The following is a 21,529-nucleotide window of genomic DNA, read 5'->3' on the forward strand; positions in this document are numbered from 1 at the left end:
ATGTCTAGCCCCCCAAAATTTCTAACCCCCCAAAATTTCTAGCCCCCCAAAATTTCTAACCCCCCAAAATTTCTAAGAGGAGCCAATATTACTTTTTTAAAATTGTTTTTAATGTTTATTTTATTTTTGAGAGAGAGAGGGACAGAGTGTGAACAGGGGAGGGGCAGAAAGAGAGAGAGGCACAGAATTCAGAGCAGGCTCCAGGCTCTGAGCTGTCAGCACAGAGCCCAACGCGGGGCTCAAACCCACAAACCACGAGATCATGACCTGAGCTGAAGTCGGACGCTCAACCAACAGAGCCACCCAGGTGCCCCAATATTACTTTTATAATAATAGCAAAACACATACTCTCAGAAAATAATATACATTCTGAAGTTTTACCCTTCCCCCTCCAGAAAAGCTCAACGCCCTCATTTCTAAACCAGGGGAATGTAAGAGTGAGTGAAAAATCTGTTAGTTGCTCAATCCATTTTTCAAACATTGTCAAGAGAGTTTAATTTTAGGTTACAAGTGAATTACTGTCAAGAGAATGGGAAGGCAAGCCATTGACTGAGACCTGAGTTTTGCAAAAGACACATCTGATGCAGGACTGTCGTCCGAAACATGCAAAGAGCTCTTAAAACTCAGCAATGAGGAAATACGAACAAGCCGATTACAGAATGGGCAAAATATCTGAACACACACCTCACCAAGGAAGACGTACAGATGGCAAACCACGGATGAAAAGATGCCCCATATCGTGTGCCGTCAGGGAAATGCAAATGAGAACAAGGAGGCAGCGCTTCGCGCCTATCGGAATGACCAAAGCCCAGAACCCTGGGAACGCCAAACGCTGGCGGAGCCGTGGAGCCACAGAACTCCCCTTACTATCGGTGTGCATGCAGGATTGAGCAGCCACTTGGAAGGTAGTCTCGGAGTTCTTTTCGAAACGAAATACGCTCGTGCAAATGCTCCCGCCACACTCCTTAGTATTAACCCAAATTAGTCGAAGGCTCACGTCCACGCCAAAACCTGCATATGACAGCAGGTTTGTAGCAGCTTTGCTCGTCATTGCCCAAACCAACATGTCCTTCACAGGTGAGTGGATAAAGGAACCGCGGTAACTCCAAACCGTGGAATATTATTCAGTGCCGAAAAGGCACGCGCTCTCAGTCCACGAAAAGGCATAGAGGAAACATAAATGCATATAACTCAGCGAAAGAGGCAAAGCTGAAAAGGCCACATACAGTAGGATTCCAACTGTACGACATTTTGGAAAAGGCAAAACTACGGAGGCCGTGAAAATATCGGTGGTTGTCAGAGGTGGTTGGGGGAGGGATGCGTATGCAGAGCACGGGTTTTTCGGGCACTAATCCTATTCTGTACGATGTTAAAGTGGTGATATGTCATTACACGCTGGTGGGGGCAGAGATGACAGGGGAAATCTCTGTCCTTTCTGCTCAATTTTGCTGCAAGCTAAAGCTACTCTAAAACATACCGTCTATGAAAAAATAAAATAACGATTTATAAAGGTAAATAGACTGTCCCTGCCGTTAGGATTTTAAATCACTGCTTTTAATGCAAAGAATAATGTGGAGATAGTGGAGAAGCCAGGGGAATAATCTTGAGGATCTATAAAGAGAACATTGCCCGGGCCCTTGGGTCCACAAACACCCCAAAACCTGCCATCCACCACCTACCCCTGTCACCAGCCTGGGGCCAGCTACGTGCCTGGATTTACCTATAAAACATGCCAATAGGAGATCCTCTTTTTAAGTGCTACTAATGTAAGTTGCTTGCTACCCCTTGAAAAGAGTTCTATCCTTTAAAGAAAACACAAATTCTCATCAAAGCTAGTAAAGTAGCAAGAGAAACAAAGATCACTGGCAGGTGCTTGTTCACTCCTCTTATGTATTTATTTTTTAAGTTTATTATGAGAGAGAGAGCGCAAGCAAGGGAGGGGCGGAGAGAGAGGGAGAGAGAGAGACTCCCAAGCAGCCTCCTTACTGTCAGTGCAGCGCCTGGCACGGGGTTCGATGCCACGAGCCGTGAGATCATGACCTGAGCTGAGATCGAGAGCTGAACGTTTAACTGAATGAGCCACGCAGGCGCCCCAAGAAAAGCAGCATTTCTTTAATGAGCTAAAAAGTGTCCAGAAACGCTAAATACTAAAAACGTCCATGCAATACTTACAATACTTCTATGTGTAACTAGAGTTTGCAGGTTATGTGACTTGATCTCTAACTTTGGCTCTAATGTACATAGAAAATGCACGGAATTCCTTAGAAAATACATCCCCACCTTTTTCTCCAGCTTGCACACAGGCGGTGTTATGGGGTGGGGGCAGGAGCAGACTTAATACCTAACCTCAGCCCCCCTCCTTCATTTCCAAAACAAAACACGAAGCGGCCGGCAAGCGAGATGGTGTCATGACAGAATCCACTGCAACTCAGACTACCAGGAACTTCATTGTCCAGTGTCGTTCCCACCTAGTAACTAGTACCTCATGTGCTGGGTAAGAGTGCTGGGATCACAGTCACAGCTGCCCTCCTGTGTTGACGCACCCGCCCCTCCTCACACTTCCTCCCAGGGATTCTAGGACTTTGGAGGACTGTCTCCCCCCACCCCACCCCCCACAGTAGGTTCCGGATTCCCCAGGGATTCTTGGCTTTTCCCGAGTCTCGTTTCATTCTAGCGCCGCCCCTCTCACCACACGCACAGACCTGTCTTCAACGGTCCAGCGACATTTGAAACATCAACCCCCCCGCCCCCCACCCCGATGTCCCCTCTGACTGATGCCACCTCCCACTGTGCCTGGAAAGTCAGTCCCTGGGGCCCCAGACCCGGAGCTTCTGATGCAGTACGTTGGGAGTGGATCTGAGAATGGCCCTTCCCAACACGTTCCCAGGGACACTGATGCTGCTGGTTAAGGAGCAGACCTGGAAAAGTACGGCCACACACGGCTGTTAGCACATCCCAAGGCAACGAGGAGTCCAAGTTCAGGGCACGGGGAAAGGGAATGGGGTTAGGAAAGAGACATAATAAAAGTCATGCTAACACGAGCTGACATGGACTATTTCCTACGGTCCAGACAGTATGTTAAATGCTTAAGCTTGATTTCCCCCATTTAATCCCCAGATAATTAATTACATGAAGGGGGATGATCATCACTGCGGTTTCCCAGACGGAGAAACACACAGACACGTAGAGCAGCTCGTGCAGTCGGGGCTGGGAGCCCTGGGGCCACCGCTTCGGGCCCACAGAGCGCCCCCGGCTCCCACATCTGGGCTGGAAACGCCAGGTTCTGTTTCCCAGCTGTTCCACATGCCTCCCGTGAGCCCCTTGGGCTCCACCGTCCTTCCTTCTCTGGCCTGCCCTGGAGAGGCAAGCCCTATCTGCACTTGACCAGGGCGGGTCTGCTGGGGACGGGCCCCGCTGGAGCCCCCAGCATGAACCGTGAGGCCACAGCATGGAACTGACCCTTTCCCTGGAGATCACCCCCGGGGTTGCTGCGCCTCTGCCCTCTGCAGGTGGCCTCTCCTACATGCTGCCCTCCTTTAGGGGTCCAGGACTGCTCCCCACCGCTCAGTCCTCTGGCCCAGGTATGCCGACACTCCAGCAAAAGGACGAGGTGTGGGTTACTGCCCTGGCCCTTGTGGGTCCCCCACTGCAGCACCTCGGAAAACAGTTCTCTGTAAGTAAACTGTTCCGAGATTATCCTAATTTGAGCCTGCCTCCTTCCTATAGTACGAGATCCGGGGGGAAGGCTGATGACAGCTCCCGGGAAAGTTTCTCTTCCCTGTAAAAGCAAGGAGCGACACAAAATACTCTCTTCCTTGGCCCTTGACCCATCAGGGAAGAAGTCTAAATATCAGGCCCAAATCCTAGGATGGCGGAACCAGGGAAGGGAGGGCGCTGGTTCTGGATACTGGATACGGGAAGGCACTGTGTGGCCACTGGGCCAGTTCTGGGACTGCCCACCTCCGGGCTGCTGGGCATTTAAAATAATATGTCTTTGGGGTGCCTGGGGGGCTCACTGAGTTGAGCATAGGACTCTTGATTTCAGCTTAGGTCATGATCCCTTGGGTCATCGAGCCCCGTGTTGGACTCCGCCCTGAGCACAGAACATGCTTAAGATTCTTGCTCTCTTGGGGCGCCTGGGGGGCTCAGTCGGTTAAGCTGAGCTGACCAGCTCAGGTCATGATCTCACAGTTTGTGAGTTCGAGCCCCGTGTCGGGCTCTGTGCTGACAGCTTGGAGCCTGGAGCCTGCTTCGGATTCTGTGTCTCCCTCTCTCTCTGCCCCTCCCATACTCACACTCTGTCTCTCTCTCAAGAATAAATAAACATCGGGGCGCCTGGGTGGCTCGGTCGGTTGAGTGTCCGACTTCAGCTCAGGTCATGATCTCACAGTTTGTGAGTTCGAGCCCCACATTGGGCTCTGTGCTGACTGCTCAGAGCCCAGAAACTGCTTCTGATTCTGTGTCTCCCTCTCTCTCTCTGCCCCTCCTCTGCTCATGCTATGTCTCTCTCAAAAATAAATAAACGTTAAAAAAATTAAAAAAAGATTTTCTCTCTCTCTCTCTACCTCCTTCTACCCCTCTCCCCTACTTGCACTCTCTCTCTCTCTCTCTCTCTCTCAAGTTATTTTGGAATAACTTGAATTTTTTTCATGTTTGTATTTTTTATTTTTGAGACACAGAGAGACAGAGCACCAGCGGGGGAGGGGCAGAGAGAGAGGGAGACACGGAGCCCAACGCAGGGCTCGAACCCCATGAAGCGTGAGATCCTGACCTGAGCCCAAGTCAGATGCTTAGCCGACCGAGCCACCCAGGCGCCCCTCTCGACTGCCAGCTTGGATTAGATTTCACCGGTTTTTCTCCTACTGTCCGTTTTCTGTGCCAGGATCCACCCCAGAACGCCACATCGCACTTGGTTTTTGGTTTCGTGGTTTCGGTCCTTCCCAGGAACCATCTTTGGCCCCCCGGCTCCTCGGGGACATTCTCCTGGTGGCCCTCTGGCAGCTTTATTGCTCTGGTGTTTCTGTAAGGTGTGGGCGCAGCTCTCGTGGGTTTTCACGGACCCCAAGAAGCAGGGCCTGAGGCCGCTCTCACCTCCCTTACGCGCACACGGTTCCTCTGGCAACGTGCGCTGAGGACACTTTTCCTTCCCTGTGGGGTTGCGTTACCCTCTTCCTCAAAAACGTCTGACCGTGTGAGTCTGTTTCTGGTCTCTTCCTATCGTTTTACCAATACCGCACACTCTCGATGAACTTTATGGGAAGTTTCGAAGGCAGGTGAGTGGAGTGCCTGCCTCTCGGTCCTTTCCACATACATTTCAAAACGATCTGGTCAGTTTCTAGAGAAAAAGCACCCCCAGGACTTCTGTGCCCACCAGAGAGGAGCTGGAGAGAAGAAGGGTGATACCGAGCGGTGTAAGTTATCCTTTCCTTCCGGGGCTTGGGGCTTTCAGAGCCAACTGTCATCGGGTTTAGAAAGAAAGCAGGAGGGTGTTGTGTGTGGAATACATATTGCCCGTTAACACTGTCCACACTCGCGGCCACGACAGACTCTCAGGCTTCATGGTCTCCAGCAGCAAGCCCACTGCACGGCTCCCCGGTGTCTGTGCACCCCCACCATGGTGCCTCGCACACAGACTCAAACATCGGCCCACAGACCGTCGAAGTGAAAGCACGTGGTCCTTTCAGATGCCCAACTCCGAGGGGCGCCCGGGGGGCTCAGTCGGCTGAGCGTCTGGCTTCTGCTCAGGTCACGATCTCGCAGTTAGTGGGTTCGAGCCCCGCGTCGAGCTCCGTGCTGACGGCTCGGAGCCCGGAGCCTGCTTGGGATTCTGTGTCTCCCCCTCTCTCTGCCCCTCCCCTGCTCATTCTGTCTCTCCCTCTCTCTCAAAAATAAATAAACATTAACAAAATTTAGAATCTGGCAACTCTTGACAAGGACAGGCCCAAATTAAAGATGCCATCAAGTGCCATTCAACAACTACCTGAACAAAAAGACTGATTTGTTATGATAGAAACTAGCATGTCCCTACAGACCTCATAACCAAACTAAGGCAGGCATACGCTTTAGAAAAAAACGAAGACTTTTTTTTATTACAAACAACATAATTTCAACTTTCTTGTTGTTTTACTTGGAGAAACAAAGTAGCACTAATACTAAACATCTTGTATATTCCTGACAGGTGAATAGATTCATGATTACTTAGAACCCGGAATCCAATTGTGTGAACTCTCTTCTTCCAAATAGAAATCAATGCTTTGTATTTGCTCAATGCAACACAAGGTACCGTGGGCCCATTGCACAGAATTAAGATGAAAAACGCATACAACAAATGGTCGTGACATAATTGGGTAGTCAATAAGCAATTAAAAATAGCTACTGATGTGCCTCCCTCTCTCTCTGCCCTCCCCCCGCCCGCTCTCACTCTCTCTCCCAAAAATAAATAATAAAACATTAAAAAAAAATAGTTACTAAATATTTGCTACATGCCAGAGAACACACAGAAGGGGGAAAAAAAGAGGTAAGTCTAGTTCAAGATGCTCGCTCTTGTTAATAAGCAAAGAAAATGAAATATTTTTAAAAGCTTGAGTAAAAATTGGGGTGCCTGGGTGGCTCAGTCGGTGGAACATCTGACTCTTGCTTTCGGCTCAGGTCATGATCTCCCTGTTTGAGGGATCGAGCCCCACGTCGGGCTCCACTCTAACAGTGCAGGGCCTGCTTGGGATTCTCTCGCCTTCTCTCTGCCCCTCCTCTGCATCCCTGCATGCACACACATTCTCTCTCTCTCTCTCTCTCTCCCTCAAAAGAAATAAATAAACTTGAAATTTTTTTTAAATTACCATACTGCTCAAAACCATCTATATATTCAATGTAATCCCCATCACAATTCTAATGGTGTTTTTCACAGAAATAGAAAAACAATCCTACAATTTCTATAGAACCACAAAAAAACCCGAATAGCGAAAACAGTCCCGAGAAAGAACAAAGCTGGAGGCATTATTCTTTCTGATTTCAAATTACACTAGGTTAACATAAAATAAACAAAACTTCTAGAATGTCTAAAAGAAACAAAGAGAGTTTTATCTGAGCCCAAGTTAGGACGGCCTTCCAGGATACACCATCTTCACAAAGAAGAGAGCACTCTGGGAAAGGAATATTTGGGGTAGGGTCATATATTTTGTTTACATTAAAAAGTGACAAATCAAAAACAAAGGACATTGCAGAAAGTTGCAGACCTTATCTTAACCTTCAGGTATGTTCAGGGCCGTATGACTTTAATCTTATGAGAACCAGGGAAGTTTCTTCCTTTTTCTTATCTTTTGTGTTCAGAATGCTCCTTTTTGGTCATTTTCTTTAACAAAGCAGTGGTATCGTGTGTGCTTGGGGCAGAAATAGAGCCCATGCTTTGAGGTTTTGCCGAGTCATTCTGACCTTGGTAAATGTTAAAGTACAGCTTCCCTGGGAGCCCAGGAGCAGAGTCCACAAACATGAAAAGTGGAAAACTTCCTTTATCAACTACAAAGCTATAATCAAACAGTGTGATACTGGCATTAAAATAGACACGTAGACCAACGGAAAGAATCGAGGTCCCGGAAATAAACGTCCACATGTACAATCCACTCACATTTGACAAGGGAGCCAGGAAGACTCGACTGATAAAGGAGAGGGTCTGCAATAAACGGTGTCAGGAAAATGGATAATCGTGTGCAGAAGAAAGAAATTGGACACCTACCTTACATAACTCATGAAAGTTAACTCGAAATGGATTAAAGACTTAAAGACTGAGTTCTGGAAAACTCCTGGAAGAAAACGGGGGCGGCGGGGGAAAGCAACTTAACATGGGTCTTGCCAATGATTTTTTTTTTTGGCTAAGACATCAAAAGCATCAACCACAAAAATGAAAATTAATAAATGGGACTACATCAAACTGAGAAGCTTCTGCACAGCAAAAGAAACCAACAACGAAATGGAAAGACAACCTACTGAAAGAAAGAAAATATCTGCAAATCACATATCAGATAAGCGTTAGCATCTAAACTATGTAAAGAACTCCTTTCACTCAACAGCAAAATAACAAACAGTCCAATTTAAAAATGGGCAGAGCTCTGAACGCTGCAATAAACGGAAGAGTGCGCATATATTTTCGAGTTAGTGTTTTTGTTTTCTATACCATATGATTTCACTTCTATGTGAAATCTGAAAAACAAAACAAGCAAATCTGAAAAAAAAAAACAAACAAAGGACTCATAAATACAGAGAACTGGTGGCTGCAAGAAGAAAAAGGGGTGGGGGCGGAGGAGGGCATGAAGTACAAACTTCTGGCTCTAAAATAAATGAGTCACGGAGACGAAAAGTACAGCAGAGGGCATAGAGTCAATATCATTGCAACAGCCTCCTCTGGTGGCTACACTCGCTGCGGTAAGCATTGAGTAATATATAGGACCGTCCAGTCACTGTGTTGAAACTCACATAACATTGCATGTCAACTGTTTACCTCGGTTTGAAAAAAAGACCTACTAAGTGTTGTCAAAGAAGTGGAGAAAAGGGAACCCTTACGAACCGTTGGTGGGAGTGGGACAAATTGGTGAAGCCACTGCAGAAAACAGTGTGGAGATTCCTCAAAAACATTAAACATAGAACTGCCATATGATCCAGAAATTCCGATTCTGGCTATAAATCCGAAAAAACTGAAATTAGTAGGTCAGAGATATCTACACACCCATGCTCATTACAGCATTATTCATGTAATCGAGATATGGAAACAGACTGAAAGTCAACAAATGAATGGAATGAATGATGGAGATATATATATATGTAAATAAAATATATAAATACAAAATTTTTATATATGTCACACATCTGTATATACTCCATTATATATGTATGTTATATATAATTATATATTATATTACATTATATAATATGTACATCGTATATAAAAGTAAAACATATGCACACATAACATATTTTTTATGTTCTATAGATGTGTATATATGTGTCCATTTGGGTATATATATATATGTATATAATGAAATATTACTCAGCCACGAGGAAGAAGGAAATCCTGCCATTTGGGACAACGTGGATGAATTTGAGGGCATTATGCTAAGTAAAATAAGTCAGAGAGAGACAGACAAATACTTTGTGGTCTCACTTATGCGTGGAATCTAGAAAAGCTCACGTCATAAGGAGAATGGAATGCTGGCTACCGGGGTGGGGGTGGGGTGAAGGAAAAGGGGAGGTAAGGGTCAAAGGGGGCAAATGTACAGTTACAAGATGAGCAAGTTCTGGCTATAATGTACAATACGGTGATTACGGTTCATAACCCTGCATGATATCCTTGAGAGTGGTTACGAGTAAATGCGACGTGTTGTCCCCACAAAAGAATGGTAATTCTGTGATGTGACAGATGGGGTAGCTGACTCCACGGTGGTGACCATTTCCCGGCATATAAACGTACGTACGTATGCTTTAAAGTGACGGAATGTTATATGTCAAATGTCTCTCTCAGTAAAACTGGAGGGAAAAAAGAAGGTCTTCGCAGAACGGTCAAGGTCTCGGGCCCTGCACAACCCCAAACAGAGCAGAGAGCTCCGTTGGCCGCAGTGTCGATGCCAAATGAACAAACATTTTAGAATATTTGTGTTTTTTTTGAAAAAGGAAGAGAGTTTTATCGGAGCCCAAGTGAGGACAACTGCCGGGGGTACACAATCTTCACAAAGAAGAGAGCGAAGGAACGTGTGAGACAGGACTGTGTGTGTTTTTGTGCCATCAAGAATTAGGAACCCTCAGCAGCAAGGCCATTCCAGAAAGCTGCAGAAAATTGATCTCACGCTTGCCGGACGGGCAAGGTCGCAGGCTTCCCGGCTTGGGAACCCAGGGAGATTTTTACTCTCTAGTTTGAAATGTTTCTTTGAGGCCACTTGCTAACAAAGCAGATGTCCGATGCGAGCTCAGGGCAGAAACAGAGCCCGCGCTTTGAAGTTTGCTTAAGTCGTTGTGACCTTGGTAAGAGCTCAGCTTCGCTGGGAGCCCCGGGGGCAGGGCCCGCAAACATTAAAGGATGAACATTCCCCTTATCAGCAGATGTGAGGGCGCGAGGCCTTTTACGGCAACGTGGCGAACGGCCAGCTGCTCAAACACGAGACACAGCACCTGGCAGGGGAGGAAGTCCAGAAGAACCCAGAATTCTGGGTTAGAGGGAAGGGAGGGAGGTCCTGCACACTGCTCTCACGTCAGAACCCAGAAAGGCCTCTGAGGGTGCGGGGGGCAGCCCAGAGTGAGCGCAGCCCGGCAGGGAGAGGAAAGCTGGGAACCGACGGGACCACCCCTAAGTCAGCACCTGCAAGAGACACCCGGCCTTGAAACTTACCGGCCCTCCTGCTCGGGGCCCGCCTCACCTCCACAGTCACCATCGTAACTCACGGGCATTCACTCCCAGCTTCCTGGTGTGTTACCTGTGGGCTCACTTCAACCCGAGCCCCCCCTGCACCTGCTCTCCTGTACACCTGGGCCTGGGAGCCCTGTCTTCCCCCCGCTCGGTCCTCTCCTTCTGTCCTGACTCCCGGGACTCCAGGCTCCGGGCTCCAGCCCTGTTCACCTCCTCCTCCCTCTGGAGACCCTCCACGGCGGTTTCCCTCATCCTCTGGATTCTGCTTCCACCCCCTGCTCACTCCCCAGGGTCTGTCTCCTCCCAGCACCCGGGCCACAGACTCAGCTCCGCCAGACATCTCCCTCTGGATGTAATTCCCCAGAGACGGTAAGCTTCGTATGTCCCCAGATGAAGTAACCTTTACCCTGTGTTCCCTGTCTTAGTGAAGGACAGCAGCATCTGAGTTGCCATCCAAGCCAGAAACCCGGGAGTCACCTCGGAATCCTGTACCCCTTGGTTTCCTCATCCAGTCCCTCCCACCGACTTAGACCCCTCGCATTTGGTCCCTCTCGTGTCCTCACTGCCACCCCCACGGCTCAGACTCACATCACCTCCAGCCTGGACTCCCACAGCAGTCTCCTCCTGGCATCCTTCTCTCCAGTCCCACCTCCCACAACACTTTTCTGAACAGTCTTATTTGACTCCATCCTTTCGTTTTCCAGAACCACCAGCCCCCAGTGTCAGGAGATACACACACACACACACACACACACGCACACGCACACGCCCCACAGCCATCACCACCACCAATGCCCACGCCAGTGCCTATCCATTTGCTCTTTCACTCACACGGCTCCTTCTACCCAGAATCACCACTCCCCTCATGGGAGCATGAGGTAAGGAATAACTCACAGAGTCGACCGGGCTTTTTGTCCCTTGTGCCTCATGGACAGTATTAATGAGATCTGCGGGCTCATCTTTGTTCTGTCCTTACACCATCACGAATACCCTGCAGCCCCATGACAAATTATCGCATTCGTTGCTTTACACAAAATATTAAATTGGGATGAAATTTAAATTCTAGAGAATACATTGAAAAATTTTAAATAATTCCCTGAGCTACAAAATAAGAATAATAACCATAACCTACCTCATAGGATCACATGAGAATTAAAGAACACAGGCAAAGTGTATAGACCAGCGTCCCCTCTGTGATAAGGGCTGAACAAGTGTCAGCATAACTGTCATTGTGTAGCAACTGATAGAAAATAATACAACCGACGCTTATGAATCCGCTTTCAATATTAAACTACATGAAGATCTTAGAATATTTGCTTCATGTTCTTCTTTTTTAAAAGAAAGAAAACACTACAGATACGGCTAAAATACTGAAGCCAGCCTCAGCCTTCCCGTTCCTCCCTCCTCTCTTCCCTACAGTTAATCGACATCCTAGAAGCAGTGAATTTCATACCAATGCATGTTTAATTATCTGTGTGCTTTTATTTTCTAATTATATTAATAGCACTACCATTGTGTGTACTCTCCTGAGACTTGCTTTTTTCAACCGACATCATGTTTTGTATATTTCGCCACGTGGACATATTTAGTGCGATTTCTCTCATCTGCTTTGCAGTGTTCCACTTAAAGACTTGACCACCAGGACCATCCCTACCCGACTCAGAAACCATGGTGCTTCCTCTACAGTATCATTCAGTGAACATCAATAGATAAATATTTAGATGACAGATGATGATGATGATAGACAGACAGGACAGATAGAGAACAAGAAAGAATGAGAAACAGAGCAATCTCCTTGCGACACGTTAGGGCAAACGCAGCAAATCAAGATAGACTAGGTTCAGCTACAATAACAACTTGACCCCAACATCCACTGCCTGACCGAAGAAAGCTCGCGTGGTAATCGCGTTGCATATGCAAAATGGTGGGCTCTGTTTAAGAACTCGGTTCGCAGCGGACCCAGTGTCCCAGGAGCCTCACCGCCTAGAATACAAGTCTTCACAGCTTCTGCCATAAATATCTCTTTCATAGTCTACGCTCTGATTAACACTCTCTCTCTGCTCACTTATTTCTTTTCATAAAGCACAACGCCATCCTCTCTAAAGCAGACAAATCCCACCCCGTCACTACATCCAGCTCAAAGGCCAAGGTCCTCGCGGGATACACAGTGCTTTCTCCATCAGTCGAGGACCAGGATAATTACAAGAAGTTACAAATGGCTATTTATACAAAGGGTAAGGAAGTCCTTGCTCCGTAGCCTTACAGAGAAGGTTTTGCAAGGGTCCCCTACTAAGGAGCAGAGTGAAGTCCTGGCTGCATCAGGACAGAGCTCTCCTTCATCATCCTTGTTGCTGGTTTGGTCCCCTTTTGTCCCCTTGGGCGTCTGTGAAGTGGCCTTTGGGGAATACATTCTCTTAGGGGATATGCGGTTTCCTTCCTCCCTGCTCCTCTTTGTGGATGTTCAGGGAACCCAGCGGTTAAAGCTTTTGAGCAGCAACGGACTTACCTTGGGTTCCTGATCGCCTTTAATAGTAAAACTCCCTCAAAACTCAGTGCACATCCAATCTGTTTGCTTCCAGTCTGTTCCACGAGCCCATGACTCGCTTAGAGTTGCTCTCAGAGCCCTTTACTTCCTCGTCCTCATGGCCCATCCCTAATTTACCTTCCACAGCCCAGAGGCTGTGGGGCTTTGGTGGAAAGGCCGCACCTGTAATTCATTCTTTACTTTCCGACATATAATCAGGCGGTGGCTCTTTCAAAATCTCACCTCTGACATCTGTAAATTCAAAGCCGCCCGCTTTTCCCACACTGAGAAGTCACATTTCTGACCTCTGTATTCCCTTTCATTTCGTTTTACAAATAAGCCCATCTTTCCAGAGTTCACCTTTCTTGTCGTGTGCGATCACAACCATCCCGCGTTGGCCCAAACAAGTTACACGGCCCTCACGCAAAGAGGGCTGCAAGATGCTGGGGACACACAGGTATTCGGTGAGCTTTTTGCCAGATCACATCCCCCACCGTTCATGTCAACTCACACCTGCTCCAGCAGTGGGTAAGAATGTGCCCACCGGTGTCCTTGTACGCGTTTAGTTTATCAGGCTTTCTTTTTTGTTGCTGCTTTTCTTTTCACACGTCTGCCCCACAAACTGTCAACTCCCTAAGGATTGAGGCCACGGCTTCCTTTCCACACTTCCAACAACTAGCCAACTGTCCGAAATAGTCCCGTAATGTTGATCTGATGCATGTCGCTTGAATACATGAATGAATGCTAGGATAACTTATATTGCGTTCTTTTCTTTTCTTTTTTTACTTCTATTGCTTTTCAATGAAAAGTTTACCAATCCGAAGGATACACACGACAAAGTGCCTGCTATCAGAGTTTGATCCCAGCTCTATTTTTTACCGTGTAGTTTAAGCAGATCAATTCACCACTTCCCATTTTCACTCTCTCCCCGGTATAATGGGAAATATAGTGCCTACTTAATAAGATTCCAGAGAGCATATATAATCAATAGAAGGCAACTTGAACATAGGGAATTCAAAAACATTAGTAAAGTCCAATTTATTTCTGTATATGATAAACATCTGCTGTTTCGGCTGCCACCTTTTCGTCTCTAAAAGCAGAGTGAATCTCGCCCCAGGAAGAGCTAATGGATTTAAACCCGTGGCAAGAACACCACCTGACATTGACCTCCTGGCCCACAGCAAGCAGACCCTGCCCATCTTGTTTCTCTCTCTCCCTGACCTCAAACTCTACTCTTCCAGGTTGGGATCAAATCCCTCATGTAACTCGACCCTTATGCTGATTTTCACAACAGCCCTGTATACAGTTGCCCAAAGAAATTGGGACTGGTACTGGGGCGCCTGGGCAGCTCAGTCGATTGAGCATCTGACTTCGGCTCAGGTCATGATCTCACAGTTCATGGGTTCGAGCCCCGCGTCGGGCTCTTTGCTGACAGCTCGGAGCCTGGAACCTGCTTCGGGTTCTGTGTCTCCCTCTCTCTCTGCCCCTCCCCTGCTCGCGCTCTGTCTCTCAAAAAAATACACAAATAAACATTAAAAAAATGCTTTTCAAGAAACTGGACTTGTATTAACTCTAAGCGCTCAGGCCACATTACAGGCAAAGTGGGGGTCAAAAAAATCAAGTCACAACGTTGTCATGAAGATCACAATCAGTTGAGACGTGTGTGGTGCAAAGCCAGGCCAGGCTGGAATGTTTCAGAGCACTGCAACACTTACAATCAGTAAAGATGATTTAATTGAGTGAGTATTAACTACATGATTACTACATTTTATCAAATGTATGTATATAAACTTGCACTGGCAAACAAGAAACATATTTGATCAAGCATAAGAGACTCTTAAAAACTGAGAACAAACTGAGGGTCGATGGGGGATGGGAGGGAGGGGAGGGTGGGGGATGGGTATTGAGGAGGGCACCTTTTGGGATGAGCACTGGGTGTTGTATGGAAACCAATTTGACAATAAATTTCATATATTGAAAAAAAAAGAAAAAGAAAAAATATGAATCAAAGATTTAAATAAATAATAATAAGACAAAAAAAGAAACATATTTGATCTGTATTGTGGCAGGGATGAATTTCTTATTTCTATCAAATAAGCAAAACGTAGTTTTCCTTGGAGAAAACTATTAAATGAAAGCAGAAAATACCCTAACAACTACTATTGTTATGAATATGCACACAAAGTAAAGCTAATCACATGCACACATGTATTTATTCCAGTATCTTGATGCATATAGTGCATTAACTTTATTAGAAATTAAAACTGAAAAAAACTGACAAAATGAGATGTATTTTCATTACTTTATACATCTGCAGACATTCATGTTATGTACATGATGGCTGTGAATTTTCATGGGTCATTTTTCCAGTCCCTTGAGGGTTGTCGTCTGTTTCCTTTAAGTTTACAAATTCTGTAATGAAATCCCAAAGGTTCCTTAAACACAACAAATGAATATGATAGATGAGAAAGAAAGTACCTTAAGCATAAAAGGAAATTTTTAAATAAACATCTGTTTCAGCACATATTTACTCAAAAACACATGGCGAGACTTTGTAATCTTCCACTTTGATTTTAAAGGATTTTTTGTAGCATTTTGGCCTTGAGTGTAGCAAAGATTCTCCCTAACTAGGGGGACAACCCCCTGCAGCATTTTCCAGACTACACACAGTGTGGTTGCAGAAGCAGAATTTACCTTGAAGATAGTGATGTTTAAACTTTAGGTCCATTCACTCTCGTGGCCAGAACTATGGAAGGAGCCTCCCCAATTTGGTATTTTTAATTCCGTCTTCTTTTCCATTGAGGACACCCAATATGATCTAAGACCCGACAAAACCTGGATCCACCCGTAAGGTTCACTCAGCAACCATTCCAACACCTTTCTCTGGTGACTTTCTCTACGATGTAAACTGGAAAGTAGGGTGTTCTGTTTCATAGAGTCCTTTGCAGCTAAAGATGGCCTGGGGACACAGTGCTGGGCCATGAGATATGTGTGGATCCCTGGGAAGGGCCTTCCCCTCTAAATAAAACAGAAAAGCCTCATGATGAGAAGCTCTTTGGCTTTTGTCCTTTTCTTCCCCCTTTGTTCCTCCGTGGGAAAGAGATTCATGCCTCTCGACAGGCATATTTAAAATTTTTTTTTTTAATTTTTTTAACGTTTATTGATTTTTGAGACAGAGAGAGACAGAGCATGAACGGGGCAGGGTCAGAGAGAGGGAGACACAGAATCTGAAACAGGCTCCAGGCTCTGAGCTGTCAGCACAGAGCCCGACGCGGGGCTCGAACTCACAGACCGCGAGATTGTGACCTGAGCCGAAGTCGGCCGCTTAACCGACTGAGCCACCCAGGCGCCCCCTTTAAAAAAAAAATTTTTTTTTAATGTTTATTCATTTTTGAAAGAGAGAGCATCAGTGGGGGAGGGACAGGGGGAGGGACAGAGAGAGAGGGAGACACAGAATCCGAAACAGGCTCCAGGCTCTGAGCTGTCAGCACAGAGCCCCACGCGGGACTCGAACTCACAGACCGCGAGATCATGATCTGAGCCGAAGTCAGATGCTTAACCGACAGAGCCACCCAGGTTCCCATGAAGACAGCCACATTGAGGAGGAAAATGATACTTAAGGGGAACAGAGAAGGAAGAGAGAAAGACACCAGTTCCCAATATTATCATTGAACCTAGGTCCCCTACAACTAAACGTCTTTTTACTGTTTTTACAGATTAGTCTTTTCCATGCTTAAACCAGTAGTTTTCTGTTGCTCTCGGCCTTACCAAATCCTGAGATTTGAACTATAGGACCAACTGCAAGAAAATTAACCATAAAAGGCTAACCATGTAAAACAGATCATATAAATCACCCATTTCATTTTTAAATTAAAGTTGTCAGAGCAACACCTATATAGGCTTCTTCAAAAATTTAATATCTCTAGGGGGCCTGGGTGAGCATCCAACGGTTGAGCATCCAACTTCGGCTCAGGTGATGATCTTGCAGTTTGTGAGTTCGAGCCCCACATTGGGCTCTGTGCTGACAGCTCAGAGCCTGGAGGCCGCTTCAGATTCTGTGTCTCCCCCTCTCTCTGCCCCTCCCCCGCTCATGCTCTGTCTCTGTCTCTCAATAATAAATAAATGTCTAAAAAATTTTTTTTAATTTAATATCTCTAAAAGCTATATAATTTGAGAAAAGAAAGCCACCCCTAGTCACACGTCTCCCCACTTTCCCGATCCTTGCCCATGAGAATTTAGTCTCAATTCTTCACTTCTTTCCAAATAATTTATTTCTATATTGCTAAACAATATATACTGACTGAGATTTAAATCTTGGGCTAAGCATTCTTTTATACGTGTGTGTGTGTGTGTGTGTGTGTGTGTGTGTATACATTTTTTAATGTTTATTTATTTTTGAAGGAGAGAGAGACAGAGTATGAGTGGTGGGGGGTGGGCAGAGAGAGAGGGAGACAAAGAATCCGAAGCAGGCTCCGGGCTCCAAGCTGTCAGCACAGAGCCCGACGTGGGGCTCGAACCCACGAACCATGAGATCGTGACCTGAGCCGAAGTCGAATGCTTAACCAATGGAGTTGGGCTAAGCATTCTTAAGCACAGGATGAAACATGTCTATTTAACACTCACGAATATAAACATTTCCAAAGTACTGTTTAGTCTAATCTCGGTTCGAATGGATGGTTTTGAGAGTAGCATGAGATTGTCCCGCTTCTCCTATCATGACATCAATACTTACTGCTGCTCCCGCTCACTTGTCTCATGCTTCTCTAGGTTCTGCTTCACATTGTTTTCAATAATCTACCAAGAATAAAAAATCATTGTTTCCGTATAATGGCATGGTATTGCTCATACATATCAACAAGAACATTGAACCAAAATGGAATACAATTTCTGGAATCAGGCATAACGTACTCATGTATGCCATATATAATGCAGAGGAATATATATATATCCTAGAAGTAGAACTATAATCAGTTAAGCAGCAGATTCTTAGTATGAATTTTGGAGGGCTGTCCTGAAAGTCATTAGAGGAGCCAGTTCACTACACTCCTTGTCACCATGTAAACTCATTACAGTTCATTGTTAGGTGTGGAAGGGTTAGAGGAACGGTCAATTCTGATTGGTATATCCAACTATTTAAAAAGGTTGTTTATTTTTTTCACTAATACATTAGGTTACACCTGTCCGGTTTTAAGCTACTGTCTACATACTGAGATATTCCTAGCATTACAGAAATTACCGTTGAGAAAGATAATGCATATATTCTTATTTTGTATATGACACAATACAAGAAGCACACAGCACTAAAGGAAATATTTCTACTGGAAAACACTGATTCACATAAACTTACATGTATTTTCTTCTTTAAAATTCGATTTGCTGTTTCTAATTTTATAGCTTCAGTCTGAAGGAGAAATGGTTTTAAAAGTAAGATACTTGGTTAAGAATATATGTTAAATACTTTTCCCCACTTATGGAACAAAAATCTGTAAATGATGTTATTCTAAGTTCAAAAGTAGCCAATAGCACATCGTTTAAAAACATGAACAAACAAAGCATGACTGGAAGGACAGGTAGTAAGACAGATCCTAACCCTCTAGATCAAAAACGAGAGGACATAAGGGTTGATATTACAAAAACCTAGAGAATTTTAGGGAAATTCTAGAGCAGTTCCTCAATTTTCATAACTAATCACAGAATCTGTTAAAGTGGCTTGATACAATATAAAAATACAAATATCAATAAGTCACATATATACCAGCAATAACTGATTACAAACTGTAATGTAAAGTGTTTTTAAAGTTTCCATTAACAATAGTAACAGATGCCATAAAGTCCAGACAGCAAACATAAAAAATTAAGAGCCAATGCATAAAAATAAATTAAATAAATGTAAAATGACCCTTGATGGGAGTGTGAATATTGTAAAGCTGTAATTTCTTCCCGAATGAATCTATAGGTTCGCTGTAAACACAACCAAAATACTGAGAGTATTATTACTGAAACTTGAAAAATATTTAATACTGTGAATGAGAATATCCAAGATAATTGTGAGCAAAATAATGATGGGCAGAGGGTGTAAACATTTGCTCTTTCACATTAGCAGTTACATCAGTGAACCTAGATAGTATATAATTAAAAACCTAAATTGAGCTTTCAACCCAATTCTACTGCTTTCTCACTGTGACCTCAATCAAGTTACTGAGTGTATCTGTGCTGTGGTTTCCTTATCTGAAAAAGACGGTTAATAATGGCTTAGGGTTGTTGGAAATTATACGAAATAGTATTTTTTAAATGTTCACAGTAGTATCTGGCACACTGTAAATCCCTGATGCATTTAGTTATTTTTTATTTTGGTTAGAAATGACATATTTCAGGGGCGCCTGGGTGGCTCAGTCGGTTAAGCGTCTGACTTCAGCTCAGGTCACGATCTCGCGGTTCATGAGTTCGAGCCCCGCGTAGGGCTCTGTGTTGACAGCTTGGAGCCTGGAGCCTGCTTGGGTTCTGTGTCTCCTTCTCTCTGCCCCTCCCCCACTTGCAGTCTGCCTCTCTCTGTCTCTCAAAAATAAATAAATGTAAAAAAAAAAGTTTTTTTAAAATAAATGACATATATCAAATCCAAAACCAGAAATGAATTATTTCATAAGATAGTAAAAGCAATTCTATTGTAGCTTCTAGCATTTGATTTAAGGAGCAAAATATAAATAATAAATAGCTAAAGTAATATAAATTAGTGATATGGAACCCTTATACAGACTTTTCTATTTCCTAGATTCAATCCACTTCAAGAGGTTTTAATCATGAAGGAAAAATTTACATAATTTTACATTACATTTATGATGTATCTTGTGATACATTTACATTATTACATGATTTAAAGCTATAACATATTTAAAGTTATATTATATAATTATATATACATTGCATAATATATAATACAATTTAATATAATATATTTAAAGTTATAATATATTTAAAACTATAACATATTATTTTCAATGTTTAAAAATTCGACTGTAAATTAGTGTTCATTCTCAGGACATTATGTCATTTAAAAAAGAATAGACTGTAGGGGTACCTGAGTGGCTTAGTCGGTTAAGCCTCGACTTCGGTTAGGTCGTGATCTCATGTTCGTGGATTCGAACCCCGGGTCGGGCTCTGTGCTGACAGCTCAGAGCCTGGAGCCTGCTTTGGATTCTGTGTGTGTGTGTCTCTCTCTCTCTCTGCCCCTCCCCCCTCTCAAAACAAAGAAACATAAAAAAAAAAAGGACTATAAACAAAATCACAGAAAGAAATCTGAACATACTATTTTAAAAGAAAGAGAGAGAGATGTCAAAATAAGTTTAAACCACTACTAACTTCCTATACACTTTATAATTCTGCTTTTTAAAAAAATTTTAATGTTTATTTTTGAGAGAGAGAGAGAGAGAAAGAACATGAGTGGGAGAGGGGCAGAGAGAGAGGGAGACACAGAATCTGAAGCAGCTCCAGGCTCTGAGCTGTCAGCACAGAGCCTGACGCGGGGCTTGAACTCATGAACCGCAAGATTGTGACCTGAGCCGAAGTCGGACACTCAACTGACTGAGCCACCCAGGCGTCCCTTTATAATTCTGCTTTTTAAAAAAAGATTGAAAAAATAGTGCTGGAAAAATCTATGTAATTATATAACCATGAGACAAAGAATAATCATATATCATTTATAAACTCTATAACAAAGTGATAACATTGAGTCAGATATTGCACAAATTAATTAGGTTACGACACACAAAAAGTAGAGTACCATAACATTTCAAAACACAGACTACAATTTACATTATATTGTTCATCACTGGTTCGTCAAAATGGTTAGTAATAACTGTTAAAGACTACTTCTAGTATAGTAGACTTCCTTTTCCATGGCAGTAGCGAATTTCTATCTTCTAGCACAATTGTTCAACTCACTGAAAATCTAACTACGAAGTTTCAATGTGACACAATGAAAACTGTTAGGGCTTTGGAACCCCCAAAGTATTAAGCTCGAATCCCAGCTTTGCCGCCTCTAACCTGTGTCACGTGGGGCAGGTAGTTCTGAACCCCTCTGAGCTTCAGCTCAAGCTACTTAGTACATATCAGATGACAATTGTCATCACCTTCATGACAAGCATCTTCTATACAAATTGTTAAGAGACATCAACTGACCTGAAAGAGATCCACTTTGCACCTTACCAGAACTCTACATAATGTTTATCACCTTTATTTTTGTTGTTTTAGCTAGATCTCTTCATTATTCTAACCATTTGCCACAAATGTTTTGCAATTAAAATATATTTGGACCCCACTGTCCATTATTTTTCACCCAATGGCCAAATGAAATTGCTTCAGGCGTTTGCCAACCTCTTCAGGCAAAAGAACAATGTAGACATTCAAATGAATAAACTACATACCTCTATGCTTTTAATCCTATTTTCAGTGATATGTGAAATTCCAGTATGAATCAGAGTCGTTTTAATTTCTCTTTCAAGAGCATGAATTTCATCCCATTTACTGAGTATTTCACACCTCTTCTTTTCAACCTTCTCAATAAGGGTAAGGTGATCCTCATCCATTACATTTTTCTTAGATGATTCTGAAAATATTTTTAA

The 21,529-nt window shown here is 44.1% G+C and overlaps 2 long non-coding RNA genes across 2 annotated transcripts; one reads left to right on the plus strand and one right to left on the minus strand.

The window, feature by feature from the left end:
• Window positions 1–9,352: 9,352 nt before the first annotated feature.
• On the plus strand, window positions 9,353–11,896 carry LOC125939046 (uncharacterized). Its single transcript, XR_007462917.1, has 2 exons — window positions 9,353–10,756; window positions 11,728–11,896. It is a non-coding gene; the product is annotated as an uncharacterized LOC125939046 (long non-coding RNA).
• Window positions 11,897–15,096: 3,200 nt separating this feature from the next.
• Window positions 15,097–21,513, minus strand: LOC125939045 (uncharacterized). The gene is made up of 4 exons (XR_007462916.1): window positions 21,332–21,513; window positions 18,259–18,312; window positions 17,644–17,705; window positions 15,097–15,346 (listed from the first exon to the last, which is right to left on the minus strand). It is a non-coding gene; the product is annotated as an uncharacterized LOC125939045 (long non-coding RNA).
• Window positions 21,514–21,529: the final 16 nt, after the last annotated feature.

The sequence above is a fragment of the Panthera uncia genome (assembly GCF_023721935.1).
Source record: "Panthera uncia isolate 11264 chromosome B2 unlocalized genomic scaffold, Puncia_PCG_1.0 HiC_scaffold_24, whole genome shotgun sequence".
In the NCBI taxonomy this organism is placed as follows: domain Eukaryota; kingdom Metazoa; phylum Chordata; class Mammalia; order Carnivora; family Felidae; genus Panthera; species Panthera uncia.